This window comes from Macaca mulatta, chromosome 17 (assembly GCF_049350105.2).
Source record: "Macaca mulatta isolate MMU2019108-1 chromosome 17, T2T-MMU8v2.0, whole genome shotgun sequence".
Taxonomy (NCBI): domain Eukaryota; kingdom Metazoa; phylum Chordata; class Mammalia; order Primates; family Cercopithecidae; genus Macaca; species Macaca mulatta.
The window spans coordinates 51864064-51878924 of record NC_133422.1 but is presented as its reverse complement, the minus strand read 5'-3'; positions in this window follow the sequence as shown (position 1 = coordinate 51878924).

The window sequence follows — 14861 nt, the reverse complement described above, 5'->3', positions numbered from 1 at the left end:
GGGGATCTCTTTGCTAGCCTTATTTCTGTGGAATCTGAGAAGAGATATTTTAGATCCCTTTGGAGACTATAGGGCCAAAGGAAATATCCTCCGATAACAAAGAGAAAGAAGCTTTCTGAGAAACTTCTTTGTGTTCTGTGAAATCATCTCACAGAGTTCCAGCTTTCCCCTCAAGAAGCCTTTCGCTAAGACAGTTTTGTGAAATTGGCAAAGTGATATTTGGAAGCCCATAGAGGGCTATGGTGAAAAAGCAAATATCCTCAGATGAAATCTGTAAAGAAGCTTTCTGAGAAACTTCTTAGTGTTCTGTTAATTCATCTCACAGAGTTACATCTGTATTTCGGGGATCTCTTTGCTAGCCTTATTTCTGTGGAATCTGAGAACAGATATTTCGGATCCCTTTGAAGACTATAGGGCCAAAGGAAATATCCTCCGATTACAAAGAGAAAGAAGCTTTCTGAGAATCTTCTTTGTGTTCTGTGAAATCATCTCACAGACTTACAGCTTTACCCTCAAGAAGCCTTTCGCTAAGACAGTTCTTGTGGAATTGGCAAAGTGATATTTGGAAGCCCATAGAGGGCTATGGTGAGAAAGGAAATATCCTCAGATGAAATCTGGAAAGAAGCTTTCTGAGAAACTGCTCTGTGATGCGGGACTTCCACTCACAGAGTTACATCTGTATATCGTGGATCTCTTTGCTAGCCTTATTTCTGTGGGATCTGAGAAGAGATATTTCAGATCCCTTTGAAGACTATAGGGCCAAAGGAAATATCCTTCGATAACAAAGAGAAAGAACCTGTCTGAGAAACTTCTTTGTGTTCTGTGATATCATCTCAGAGAGTTACAGCTTTCCCCTCAAGAAGCCTTTCGCTAAGACAGTTCTTGTGGAATTGGCAAAGTGATATTTGGAAGCCCATAGAGGGCTATGGTGAAAAAGGAAATATCCTCAGATGAAATCTGGAAAGAAGCTTTCTGAGAAACGTCTCTGTGGCGTGTGACTTCCACTCACAGAGTTACATCTGTATTTCGTAGATCTCTTTGCTAGCCTTATTTCTGTGGAATCTCAGAACAGATATTTCGGATCACTTTGAAGACTATAGGGCCAAAGGAAATATCCTCCGATAACAAAGAGAAAGAAGCTTTCTGAGAAACTTCTTTGTGTTCTGTGATATCATCTCACAGAGTTACAGCTTTCCCCTCAAGAAGCCTTTCGATAAGACAGTTCTTGTGGAATTGGCAAAGTGATATTTGGAAGCCCTTAGACGCCTACGGTGAAAAAGGAAATATCCTCAGATGAAATCTGGAAAGAAGCTTTCTGAGAAACGTCTGTGGCGTGTGACTTCCACTCACAGAGTTACATCTGTATTTCGTGGATCTCTTTGCTAGCCTTATTTCTGTGGAATCTGAGAACAGATATTTCGGATCCCTTTGAAGACTATAGGGCCAAAGGAAATATCCTCCGTTAACAAAGAGAAAGAAGCTTTCTGAGAAATTTCTTTGTGTTCTGTGAAATCATCTCACAGAGTTACAGCTTTCCCCTCAAGAAGCCTTTCGCTAAGACGGTTCTTGTGGAATTTGCAAAGAGATATTTGGAAGCCCATAGACGGATATGGTGAAAAAGGAAATAACCTCAGATGAAATCTGGAAAGAAGCTTTCTGAGAAACTGCTCTGTGATGTGTGACTTCCACTCACAGAGTTACATCTGTATTTCGTGGATCTCTTTGCTAGCCTTATTTCTGTGGAATCTGAGAACAAATATTCACATCCCATTGAAGACTATAGGGCCAAAGGAAATATTCTCCGATAACAAAGAGAAAGAAGCTTTCTGAGAAACTTCTTTGTGTTCTGTGAAATCATCTCACAGAGTTACAGCTTTCCCCTCAATAAGCCTTTCGCTAAGACAGTTCTTGTGGAATTGGAAAAGTGATATTTGGAAGCCCTTAGAGGGCTATGGTGAAAAAGCAAATATCCTCAGATGAAATCTGGAAAGAAGTTTTCTGAGAAACTTCTCTGTGGTGTTTGACTTCCACTCACACAGTTACATCTGTCTTTCGTGGATCTCTTTGCTAGCCTTATTTTTGTGGAATCTGAGAACAGATATTTCCGATGCCTTTGAAGACTATAGGGCCAAAGGAAATATGCTCCGATAACAAAGAGAAAGAAGCTTTCTGAGAAACTTCTTTGTGTTTTGTGAAATCATCTCATAGAGTTACAGCTTTCCCCTCAAGAAGCCTTTCGCTAGGACAGTTCTTGTGGAATTGGCAATGTGATATTTGGAAGCTCATAGAGGGCTATGGTGAAAAAGGAAACATCCTCAGAGGAAATCTGGAAAGAAGCTTTCTGAGAAACTGCTTAGTGTTCTGTTAATTCATCTCACAGAGAAACATCTGTATTTCGTGGATCTCTTTGCTAGCCTTATTTCTGTGGAATCTGAGAACAGATATTTCGGATCCCTTTGAAGACTATAGGGCCAAAGTAAATATCCTCCGATAACAAAGAGAAAGAAGCTTTCGGAGAAAGTTCTTTGTGTTCTGTGAAATCATCTCACAGAGTTACAGCTTTCCCCTCAAGAAGCCTTTCGCTAAGACAGTTCTTGTGGAATTGGCAAAGTGATATTTGGAAGCCCATAGAGGGCTATGGTGAAAAAGGAAATATCCTCAGATCAAATCTGGAAAGAAGCTTTCTGAGAAACTGCTCTGTGATGTGGGACTTCGACTCACAGAGTTACATCTGTATATCGTGGATCTCTTTGCTAGCCTTATTTCTGTGGAATCTGAGAAATGATAATTCAGATCCCTTTGAAGACTATAGGGCCAAAGGAAATATCCTCCGATAACAAAGAGAAAGAAGCTTTCTGAGAAACTTCTTTGTGTTCTGTGATATCATCTCACAGAGTTACAGCTTTCCCCTCAAGATGCCTTTCGCTAAGACAGTTCTTGTGGAATTGGCAAAGTGATATTTGGAAGCCCATAGAGGGCTATGTTGAAAAAGGAAATATCCTCAGATGAAATCTGTAAAGAAGCTTTCTGAGAAACTGATCTGTGATGTGTGACTTCCACTCACAGAGTTACATCTGTATTTCGTGGGTCTCTTTGCTAGCCTTATTTCTGTGGAATCTGAGAACAGATATTTCGGATCCCTTTGAAGACGATAGCGCCAAAGGAAATATCCTCCGATAACAAAGAGAAAGAAGCTTTCTGAGAATCTTTTTTGTGTTCTGTGAAATCATCTCACAGACTTACAGATTTCCCCTAAAGAAGCCTTTCGCTAAGACAGTTCTTGTGGAATTGGCAAAGTGATATTTGGAAGCCCATAGAGGGCTATGGTGAGAAAGGAAATATCCTCAGATGAAATCTGGAAAGAAGCTTTCTGAGAAACTGCTCTGTGATGCGGGACTTCCACTCACAGAGTTTCATCTGTATATCGTGGATCTCTTTGCTAGCCTTATTTCTGTGGGATCTGAGAAGAGATATTTCAGATCCCTTTGAAGACTATAGGGCCAAAGGAAATATCCTTCGATAACAAAGAGAAAGAACCTTTCTGAGAAACTTCTTTGTGTTCTGTGATATCATCTCAGAGAGTTACTGCTTTCCCCTCAAGAAGCCTTTCGCTAAGACAGTTCTTGTGGAATTGGCAAAGTGATATTTGGAAGCCCTTAGAGGCCTACGGTGAAAAAGGAAATATCCTCAGATGAAATCTGGAAAGAAGCTTTCTGAGAAACGTCTCTGTGGCGTGTGACTTCCACTCACAGAGTTACATCTGTATTTCGTGGATCTCTTTGCTAGCCTTATTTCTGTGGAATCTGAGAACAGATATTTCGGATCCCTTTGAAGACTATAGGGCCAAAGGAAATATCCTCCGTTAACAAAGAGAAAGAAGCTTTCTGAGAAATTTCTTTGTGTTCTGTGAAATCATCTCACAGAGTTATAGCTTTCCCCTCAAGAAGCCTTTCGCTAAGACGGTTCTTGTGGAATTTGCAAAGAGACATTTGAAGCCCATAGACGGATACGGTGAAAAAGGAAATAACCTCAGATGAAATCTGGAAAGAAGCTTTCTGAGAAACCGCTCTGTGATGTGTGACTTCCACTCACAGAGTTACATCTGTATTTCGTGGATCTCTTTGCTAGCCTTATTTCTGTGGAATCTGAGAACAGATATTTCGGATCCCTTTGAAGACTATAGGGCCAAAGGAAATATCCTCCGTTAACAAAGAGAAAGAAGCTTTCTGAGAAATTTCTTTGTGTTCTGTGAAATCATCTCACAGAGTTACAGCTTTCCCCTCAAGAAGCCTTTCGCTAAGACGGTTCTTGTGGAATTTGCAAAGAGACATTTGGAAGCCCATAGACGGATACGGTGAAAAAGGAAATAACCTCAGATGAAATCTGGAAAGAAGCTTTCTGAGAAACTGCTCTGTGATGTGTGACTTCCACTCACAGAGTTACATCTGTATTTCGTGGATCTCTTTGCTAGCCTTATTTCTGTGGAATCTGAGAAGTGATATTTCGGATCCCTTTGAAGGCTATAGGGCCAAAGGAAATATTCTCCGATAACAAAGAGAAAGAAGCTTTCTGAGAAACTTCTTTGTGTTCTGTGAAATCATCTCACAGAGTTAGAGCTTTCCCCTCAAGAAGCTTTCGGTAAGACAGTTCTTGTGGAATTGGAAAAGTGATATTTGGAAGCCCTTAGAGGGCTATGGTGAAAAAGGAAATATCCTCAGATGAAATCTGGAAAGAAGCTTTCTGAGAAACTTCTCTGTGGTGTGTGACTTCCACTCACACAGTTACATCTGTCTTTCGTGGATCTCTTTGCTAGCCTTATTTTTGTGGAATCTGAGAACAGATATTTCGGATCCCTTTGAAGACTATAGGGCCAAAGGAAATATCCTCCGATATCAAAGAGAAAGAAGCTTTCTGAGAAACTTCTTTGTGTTCTGTGAAATCATCTCACAGAGTTACACCTTTCCCCTCAAGAAGCCTTTCACTAAGACAGTTCTTGTGGAATTGGCAAAGTGATATTTGGAAGCCCACAGAGGGCCATGGTGAAAAAGGAAATATCCTCAGATGAAATCTGGAAAGAAGCTTTCTGAGAAACTTCTCTGTGGTGTGTGACTTCCACTCACAGAGTTACATCTGTATTTCGTGGTTCTCTTTGCTAGCCTTATTTCTGTGGAATCTGAGAACAGATATTTCGGATCTCTTTGAAGACTACAGGGCCAAAGGAAATATCCTCCGATAACAAAGAGAAAGAAGCTTTCTGAGAAACTTCTTTGTGTTCTGTGAAATCATCTCACAGAGTTACAGCTTTCTCCTCAAGAAGCCTTTCGCTAGGACAGTTCTTGTGGAATTGGCAATGTGATATTTGGAAGCCCATAGAGGGCTATGGTGAAAAAGGAAACATCCTCAGAGGAAATCTGGAAAGAAGCTTTCTGAGAAACTGCTTAGTGTTCTGTTAATTCATCTCACAGAGATACATCTGTATTTCGGAGATATCTTTGCTAGCCTTATTTCTGTGGAATCTGAGAAGTGATATTTCGTATCCCTTTGAAGACTATAGGGAAAAAGCAAATATCCTCCGATAACAAAGAGAAAGAAGCTTTCTGAGAAACTTCTTTGTGTTCTGTCATATCATCTCACAGAGTTACAGCTTTCCTCTCAAGAAGCCTTTCGCTAAGACAGTTCTTGTGGAATTGGCAAAGTGATATTTGGAAGCCCATAGAGGGCTACGGTGAAAAAGGAGATATCCTCAGATGAAATCTGGAAAGAAGCTTTCTGCGAAACTTCTCTGTGCTGTGTGACTTCCACTCACAGAGTTACCTCAGTATTTCGTGGATCTCTTTGCTAGCCTTATTTCTGTGGAATCTGAGAAGAGATATTTCAGATCCCTTTGAAGACTATAAGGCCAAAGGAAATATCCTCCGATAACAAAGAGGAAGAAGCTTTCTGAGAAACTTCTTTGTGTTATGTGATATAATCTCACAGAGTTACAGCTTTCCCCTCAAGAAGCCTTTCGCTAAGACAGTTCTTGTGGAATTGGCAAAGTGATATTTGGAAGCCCTTAGAGGGCTATGGTGAAAAAGGAAATATCCTCAGATGAAATCTGGAAAGAAGCTTTCTGAGAAACTTCTCTGTGGTGTGTGACTTCCACTCACAGAGTTACATCTGTATTTCGTGGATCTCTTTGCTAGCCTTATTTCTGTGGAATCTAAGAACAGATATTCGAATTCCTTTGAAGACTACAGGGCCAAAGGGAATATCCTCCGATAACGAAGACAAAGAAGCTTTCTGAAAAACTTCTTTGTGTTCTGTGAAATCATCTCACAGAGTTACAGCTTTCCCCTGAAGAAGCCTTTCGCTAAGACAGTTCTTGTGGAATTGGCAAAGGGATATTTGGAAGCCCATAGAGGGCTATGGTGAAAAAGGAAATATCCTCAGATGAAATCTGGAAAGAAGCTTTCTGAGAAACTGCTCTGTGATGTGTGACTTCCACTCACAGAGTTACATCTGCATTTCGTGTATCTCCTTGCTAGCCTTATTTCTGTGGAATCTGAGAACAGATATTTCGGATCCCTTTGAAGACTATAGGGCCAAAGGAAATATCCTCCGATAACAAAGAGAAAGAAGCTTTCTGAGAAACTTCTTTGTATTCTGTGAAATCACCTCACAGAGTTACAGCTTTCCCCTCAAGAAGCCTTTCGCTAAGACAGTTCTTGTGGAATTGGCAAAGTGATATTTGGAAGCCCATAGAGGGCTATGGCGAAAAAGGAAATATCCTCAGAAGAAATCTGGAAAGAAGCTTTCTGAGAAAGTGTTTAGTGTTCTGTTAATTCATCTCACAGAGTTACATCTGTATATCGGGGATCTCTTTGCTAGCCTTATTTCTGTGGAATCTGAGAAGAGATATTTTAGATCCCTTTGGAGACTATAGGGCCAAAGGAAATATCCTCCGATAACAAAGAGAAAGAAGCTTTCTGAGAAACTTCTTTGTGTTCTGTGAAATCATCTCACAGAGTTACAGCTTTCCCCTCAAGAAGCCTTTCGCTAAGACAGTTCTTGTGAAATTGGCAAAGTGATATTTGGAAGCCCATAGAGGGCTATGGTGAAAAAGGAAATATCCTCAGATGAAATCTGGAAAGAAGCTTTCTGAGAAACTTCTCTGTGGTGTGTGACTTCCACTCACAGAGTTACATATGTATTTCGTGGATCTCTTTGCTAGCCTTAATTCTGTGGAATCTGAAAACAGATATTCGGATCGCTTTGAAGACTGTAGAGCCAAAGGAAATATCCTCCGATAACAAAGAGAAAGAAGCTTTCTGAGAAACTTCTTTGTGTTCTGTGAAATCATCTCACAGAGTTACAGCTTTCCCCACAAGAAGCCTTTCGCTCAGACAGTTCTTGTGGAATTTGCAAAGAGATATTTGGAAGCCCATACACGGCAACGGTGAAAAAGGAAATATCCTCAGATGCAATCTGGAAAGAAGCTTTCTGAGAAACTGCTCCGTGATGTGTGACTTCCACTCACAGAGTTACATCTCTATTTCGTGGATCTCTTTGCTAGCCTTATTTCTGTGGAATCTGAGAACAGATATTCGGATCCCTTTGGACTATAGGGCCAAAGGAAATATCCTCCGATAACAAAGAGAAAGAAGCTTTCTGAGAAACTTCTTTGTGTTCTGTGAAATCATCTCACAGAGATACAGCTTTCCCCTCAAGAAGCCTTTCGCTAAGACAGTTCTTGTGGAATTGGCAAAGTGATATTTGGAAGCCCATAGAGGGCTATGTAGAAAAAGGAAATATCCTAAGATGAAATCTGGAAAGAAGCTTTCTGAGAAACTGCTTAGTGTTCTGTTAATTCATCTCACAGAGTTACATCTGTATTTCGTGGATCTCTTTGCTAGCCTTATTTCTGTGGAATCTGAGAACAGATATTCGGATCCCTTTGAAGACTCTAGGGCCAAAGGAAATATCCTCCGATAACAAAGAGAAAGAAGCTTTCTGAGAAACTTCTTTGTGTTCTGTGAAATCATCTCACAGAGTTACAGCTTTCCCCACGAGAAGCCTTTCGCTCACACAGTTCTTGTGGAATTTGCAAAGAGATATTTGGAAGCCCATACACGGCTACGGTGAAAAAGGAAATATCCTCAGATGAAATCTGGAAAGAAGCTTTCTGAGAAACTGCTCCGTGATGTGTGACTTCCACTCACAGAGTTACATCTCTATTTCGTGGATATCTTTGCTAGCCTTATTTCTGTGGAATCTGAGAACAGATATTCGGATCCCTTTGAAGACTATAGGGCCAAAGGAAATATCCTCCGATAACAAAGAGAAACAAGCTTTCTGAGAAACTTCTTTGTGTTCTGTGAAATCATCTCACAGATTTACAGCTTTCCCCTCAAGAAGCCTTTCGCTAAGACAGTTCTTGTGGAATTTTCAAAGTGATATTTGGAAGCCCATAGAGGGCTATGGTGAAAAAGGAAGTATCCTCAGATGAAATCTGGAAGAACCTTTCTGAGAAACTGCTCTGTGATGTGGGACTTCCACTCACAGAGTTACATCTGTATATCGGGGATCTCTTTGCTAGCCTTATTTCTGTGGAATCTGAGAAGAGATATTTCAGATCCCTTTGAATACTATAGGGCCAAAGGAAATATCCTCCGATAACAAAGAGAAAGAAGCTTTCTGAGAAACTTCTTTGTGTTCTGTGAAATCATCGCACAGAGTTACAGCTTTCCCCTCAAGAAGCCTTTCGCTAAGACAGTTCTTGTGGAATTGGCAAAGTGATATTTGGAAGCCCATAGAGGGCTATGGTGAAAAAGGAAATATCCTCAGATGAAATCTGGAAAGAAGCTTTCTGAGAAACTTCTCTGTGGTGTGTGACTTCCACTCACAGAGTTACATCTGTATTTCGGGGATCTCTTTGCTAGCCTTATTTCTGTGGAATCTGAGAAGAGATATTTCAGATCCCTTTGAAGACTATGGGGCCCAAGGAAATATCCTCCGATAACAAAGAGAAAGAAGCTTTCTGAGAAACTTCTTTGTGTTCTGTGATATCATCTCACAGAGTTACACCTTTCCCCTCCAGAAGCCTTTCGCTAAGACAGTTCTTGTGGAATTGGCAAAGTGATATTTGGAAGCCCATAGAGGGCTATGGTGAAAAAGGAAATATCCTCAGATGAAATCTGGAAAGAAGCTTTCTGAGAAACTTCTCTGTGGTGTGTGACTTCCACTCACAGAGTTACATCTGTATTTCGTGGATCTCTTTGCTAGCCTTATTTCTGTGGAATCTGAGAACAGATATTTCGGATCCCTTTGAAGACTATAGGGCCCAAGGAAATATCCTCCGATAACAAAGAGAAAGAAGCTTTCTGAGAAACTTCTTTGTGTTCTGTGAAATCATCTCACAGAGTTACAGCTTTCCCCTCAAGAAGCCTTTCACTAAGACAGTTCTTGTGGAATTGGCAAAGTGATATTTGGAAGCCCACAGAGGGCTATGCTGAAAAAGGAAATATCCTCAGATGAAATCTGGAAAGAAGCTTTCTGAGAAACTTCTTTCTGCTGTGTGACTTCCACTCACAGAGATACATCTGTATTTCGTGGATCTCTTTGCTAGCCTTATTACTGTGGAATCTGAGAACAGATATTTCGGATCTCTTTGAAGACTATAGGGCCAAAGGAAATATCCTCCGATAACAAAGAGAAAGAAGCTTTCTGAGAAACTTCTTTGTGTTATGTGAAATCATCTCACAGAGTTACAGCTTTCCCCTCAAGAAGCCTTTCGCTAGGACAGTTCTTGTGGAATTGGCAATGTGATATTTGGAAGCCCATAGAGGGCTATGGTGAAAAAGGAAATATCCTCAGATGAAATCTGTAAAGAAGCTTTCTGAGAAACTGCTAAGTGTTCTGTTAATTCATCTCACAGAGATACATCTGTATTTCGGGGATCTATTTGCTAGCCTTATTTCTGAGGAATCTGAGAACAGATATTTCAGATCCCTTTGAAGACTGTACTCCAAATGAAATATCCTGCGATAACAAAGAGAAAGAAGATTCTGAGAAACTTCTTTGTGTTCTGTGAAATCATCTCACAGAGTTACAGCTTTCCCCTCAAGAAGCCTTTCGCTAAGACGGTTCTTGTGGAATTGGCAAAGTGATATTTGGAAGCCCATAGAGGGCTATGGGGAAAAGGAAATATCCTCAGATGAAATCTGTAAAGAAGCTTTCTGAGAAACTGCTTAGTGTTCTGTTAATTCATCTCACAGAGTTACATCTGTATTTCGGGGATCTCTTTGTTAGCTTTATTTCTGTGGAATCTGAGAACAGATATTTCGGATCGCTTTGAAGACTATAGGGCCAAAGGAAATATCCTCCGATAACAAAGAGAAAGAAGCTTTCTGAGAAACTTCTTTGTGTTCTGTGATATCATCTCACAGAGTTACAGCTTTTCCCTCAAGAAACCTTTCGCTAAGACAGTTCTTGTGGAATTGGCAAAGTGATATTTGGAAGCCCATAGAGGGCTATGGTGAAAAAGGAAGTATCCTCAGATGAAATCTCGAAAGAAGCTTTCTGAGAAACTTCTCTGTGATGTGGGACTTCCACTCACAGAGTTACATCTGTATATCGTGGATCTCTTTGCTAGCCTTATTTCTGTGGAATCTGAGAAGTGATATTTCAGATCCCTTTGAGGACTATAGGGCCAAAGGAAATATCCTCCGATAACAAAGAGAAAGAAGCTTTCTGAGAAACTTCTTTGTGTTCTGTGATATCATCTCACAGAGTTACAACTTTCCCCTCAAGAAGCCTTTCGCTAAGACAGTTCTTGTGGAATTGGCAAGGTGATATTTGGAAGCCCTTAGAGGGCTATGGTGAAAAAGGAAATATCCTCAGATGAAATCTGGAAAGAAGCTTTCTGAGAAACTTCTCTGTGGTGTGTGACTTCCACTCACAGAGTTACATCTGTATTTCGTGGATCTCTTTGCTAGCCTTATTTCTGTGGAATCTCAGAACAGATATTTCGGATCCCTTTGAAGACTATAGGGCCAAAGGAAATATCCTCCGATAACAAAGAGAAAGAATCTTTCTGAGAAACTTCTTTGTGTTCTGTGAAATCATCTCACAGAGTTACAGCTTTCCCCTCAAGAAGCCTTTCGCTAGGACAGTTCTTGTGGAATTGGCAATGTGATATTTTGAAGCCCATGGAGGGCTATGGTGAAAAAGGAAATATCCTCAGATGAAATCTGTAAAGAAGCCTTCTGAAAAACTGCTTAGTGTTCTGTTAATTCATCTCACAGAGATACATCTGTATTTCGGGTATCTCTTTGCTAGCCTTATTTCTGTGGAATCTGAGAACAGATATATCGGATCACTTTGAAGACTGTAGGGCCAAAGGAAATATCCTCCGATAACAAAGAGACAGAAGCTTTCTGAGAAACTTCTTTGTGGTCTGTGAAATCATCTCACAGAGTTACAGCTTTCCCTTCAAGAAGCCTTTCGCTCAGACAGTTCTTGTGGAATTGGCAAAGTGATATTTGGAAGCCCATACAGGGCTATGGTGAAAAAGGAAATATCCTCAGATGAAATCTGGAAACAAGCTTTCTGAGAAACTGCTCTGTGATGTGTGACTTCCACTCACAGAGTAATATCTGTATTTCGTGGGTCTCTTTGCTAGCCTTATTTCTGTGGAATCTGAGAACAGATATTTCGGAACCCTTTGAAGACTATAGGGCCAAAGGAAATATCCTCCGATAACAAAGAGAAAGAAGCTTTCTGAGAAACTTCTTTGTGTTCTGTGAAATCACCTCACAGAGTTACAGCTTTCCCCTCAAGAAGCCTTTCGCTAAGACAGTTTTGTTGAATTGCAAAGTGATATTTGGAAGCCCATGGAGGGCTATGGTGAAAAAGGAAATATCCTCAGATGAAATCTGGAAAGAAGCTTTCTGAGAAATTGCTTAGTGTTCTGTTAATTCATCTCACAGAGTTACATCTGTATTTCGGGGATCTCTTTGCTAGCCTAATTTCTGTGGAATCTGAGAACAGATATTTCGGATCCCTTTGAATACTGCAGGGCCAAAGGAAATATCCTCCGATAACAAAGAGAAAGAAGCTTTCTGAGAAACTTCTTTGTGTTCTGTGAAATCATCTCACAGAGTTACAGCTTTCCTCTCAAGAAGCCTTTCGCTAAGACAGTTCTTGTGGAATTTGCAAAGAGATAATTGGAAGCCCATAGATGGCTACGGTGAAAAAGGAAATATCCTCAGATGAAATCTGGAAAGAAGCTTTCAGAAAAACTGCTCTGTGATGTGTGACTTCCACTCACAGAGTTACATCTGTATTTCGTGGATCTCTTTGCTAGCCTTATTTCTGTGCAATCTGAGAACAGATATTTCGGATCCCTTTGAAGACTACAGGGCCAAAGGAAATATCCTCCGATAAATAAGAGAAAGAAGCTTTCTGAGAAACTTCTTTGTGTTCTCTGAAATCATCTCACAGAGTTACAGCTTTTCCCTCAAGAAGCTTTTCACTAAGACAGTTCTTGTGGAATTTGCAAAGTGATATTTAGAAGCCCTTAGAGGGCTATGGTGAAAAAGGAAATGTCCTCAGATGAAATCTGGAAACAAGCTTTCTGAGAAACTGCTCTGTGGTGTGTGACTTCCACTCACAGAGTTACATCTGTATTTCGTGGATCTCTTTGCTAGCCTTATTTCTGTGGAATCTGAGAACAGATATTTCGGATCCCTTTGAAGACTATAGGGCTAAAGGAAATATCCTCCGATAACAAAGAGAAAGAAGCTTTCTGAGAAACTTCTTTGTGTTCTGTGAAATCATCTCACAGAGTTACAGCTTTCCCCTCAAGAAGCCTTTCGTTAAGACAGTTCTTGTGGAATTCGCAAAGTGATATTTGCAAGCCCATAGAGGGTTATGGCGAAAAAGGAAATATCCTCAGTAGAAATCTGGAAAGAAGCTTTCTGAGAAACTGTTTAGTGTTCTGTTAATTCATCTCACAGAGTTATATCTGTATTTCGTGGATCTCTTTGCTAGCCTTATTTCTGTGGAATATGAAAACAGATATTTCGGATCCCTTTGAAGACTATAGGGCCAAAGGAAATATCCTCCTATAACAAAGAGAAAGAAGCTTTCTGAGAAACTTCTTTGTGTTCTGAGAATCATCTCACAGAGTTACAGCTTTCCCCTCAAGAAGCCTTTCGCTAAGACAGTTCTTGTGGAATTGGCACAGTGATATTTGGAAGCCCACAGAGGGCTATGATGAAAAAGGAAATATCCTCAGGTGAAATATGGAAAGAATCTTTCTGAGAAACTTCTCTGTGGTGTGTGACTTCCACTCACAGAGTTACATCTGTTTTTCGTGGATCTCTTTGCTAGCCTTATTTCTGTGGAATATGAGAACAGATATTTCGGATCCCTTTGAAGACGATAGCGCCAAAGGAAATATCCTCCGATAACAAAGAGAAAGAAGCTTTCTGAGAAACTTCTTTGTGTTCTGTGAAATCACCTCACAGAGTTACAGCTTTCCCCTCAAGAAGCCTTTCGCTAAGACAGTTCTTGTGGAATTGGCAAAGTGATATTTGGAAGCCCATAGAGGGTTATGGCGAAAAAGGAAATATCCTCAGATGAAATCTGGAAAGAAGCTTTCTGAGAAACTGCTTAGTGTTCTGTTAATTCATCTCACAGATTTACATCTGTATTTCGTGGATCTCTTTGCTAGCCTTATTTCTGTGGAATCTGAGAAGAGATATTTCGGATCCCTTTGAAGACTATAGGGCCAAAGGAAATATCCTCCGATAACAAAGAGAAAGAAGCTTTCTGAGAAACTTCTTTGTGTTCTGTGAAATCATCTCACAGAGTTACAGCTTTCCCCTCAAGAAGCCTTTCGCTGAGACTGTTCTTGTGGAATTGGCAAAGTGATATTTGGAAGCCCCTAGAGGTCTATGTTGAAAAAGGAAATATCCTCAGATGAAATCTGGAAAGAAGCTTTCTGAGAAACTTCTCTGTGGTGTATGACTTCCACTCACAGAGTTACATCTGTATTTCGTGGATCTCTTTGCTAGCCTTATTTCTGTGGAATCTGAGAACAGATATTTCGGATCCCTTTGAAGACTATAGGGCCAAAGGAAATATCCTCCGATAAAAAAGAGAAAGAAGCTTTATGAGAAACTTCTTTGGTTCTGTGTAATCATCTCACAGAGTTACAGATTTCCCCTCAAGAAGTCTTTCGCTAAGACAGTTCTTGTGGAATTGGCAAAGTGATATTTGGAAGCCCTTAGAAGGCTATGGTGAAAAAGGAAATATCCTAAGATGATATCTGGAAAGAAGCTTTCTGAGAAACTGCTTAGTGTTCTGTTAATTCATCTCACAGAGTTACATCTGTATTTCGTGGATCTCTTTGCTAGCATTATTTCTGTGGAATCTGAGAAAAGATATGTCGGATCCCTTTGAAGACTATAGGGCCAAAGGAAATATCCTCTGATAACAAAGAGAAAGAACCTTTCTGAGAAACTTCTTTGGGTTCTGAGAAATCATCTCACAGAGTTACAGCTTTCCCCACAAGAAGCCTTTCGCTAAGACAGTTCTTGTGGAATTGGCAGAGTGATATTTGGAAGCCCACAGAGGGCTATGGTGAAAAAGGAAATATCCTCAGGTGAAATATGGAAAGAAGCTTTCTGAGAAACTTCTCTGTGGTGTGTGACTTCCACTCACAGTGTTACATCTGTATTTCGTGGATCTCTTTGCTAGCCTTATTTCTGGGGAATGTGAGAACAGATATTTCATATCCCTTTGAAGACTCTAAGGCCAAAGGAAATATCCTCCGATAACAAAGAGAAAGAAGCTTTCTGAGAAACTTCTTTGTG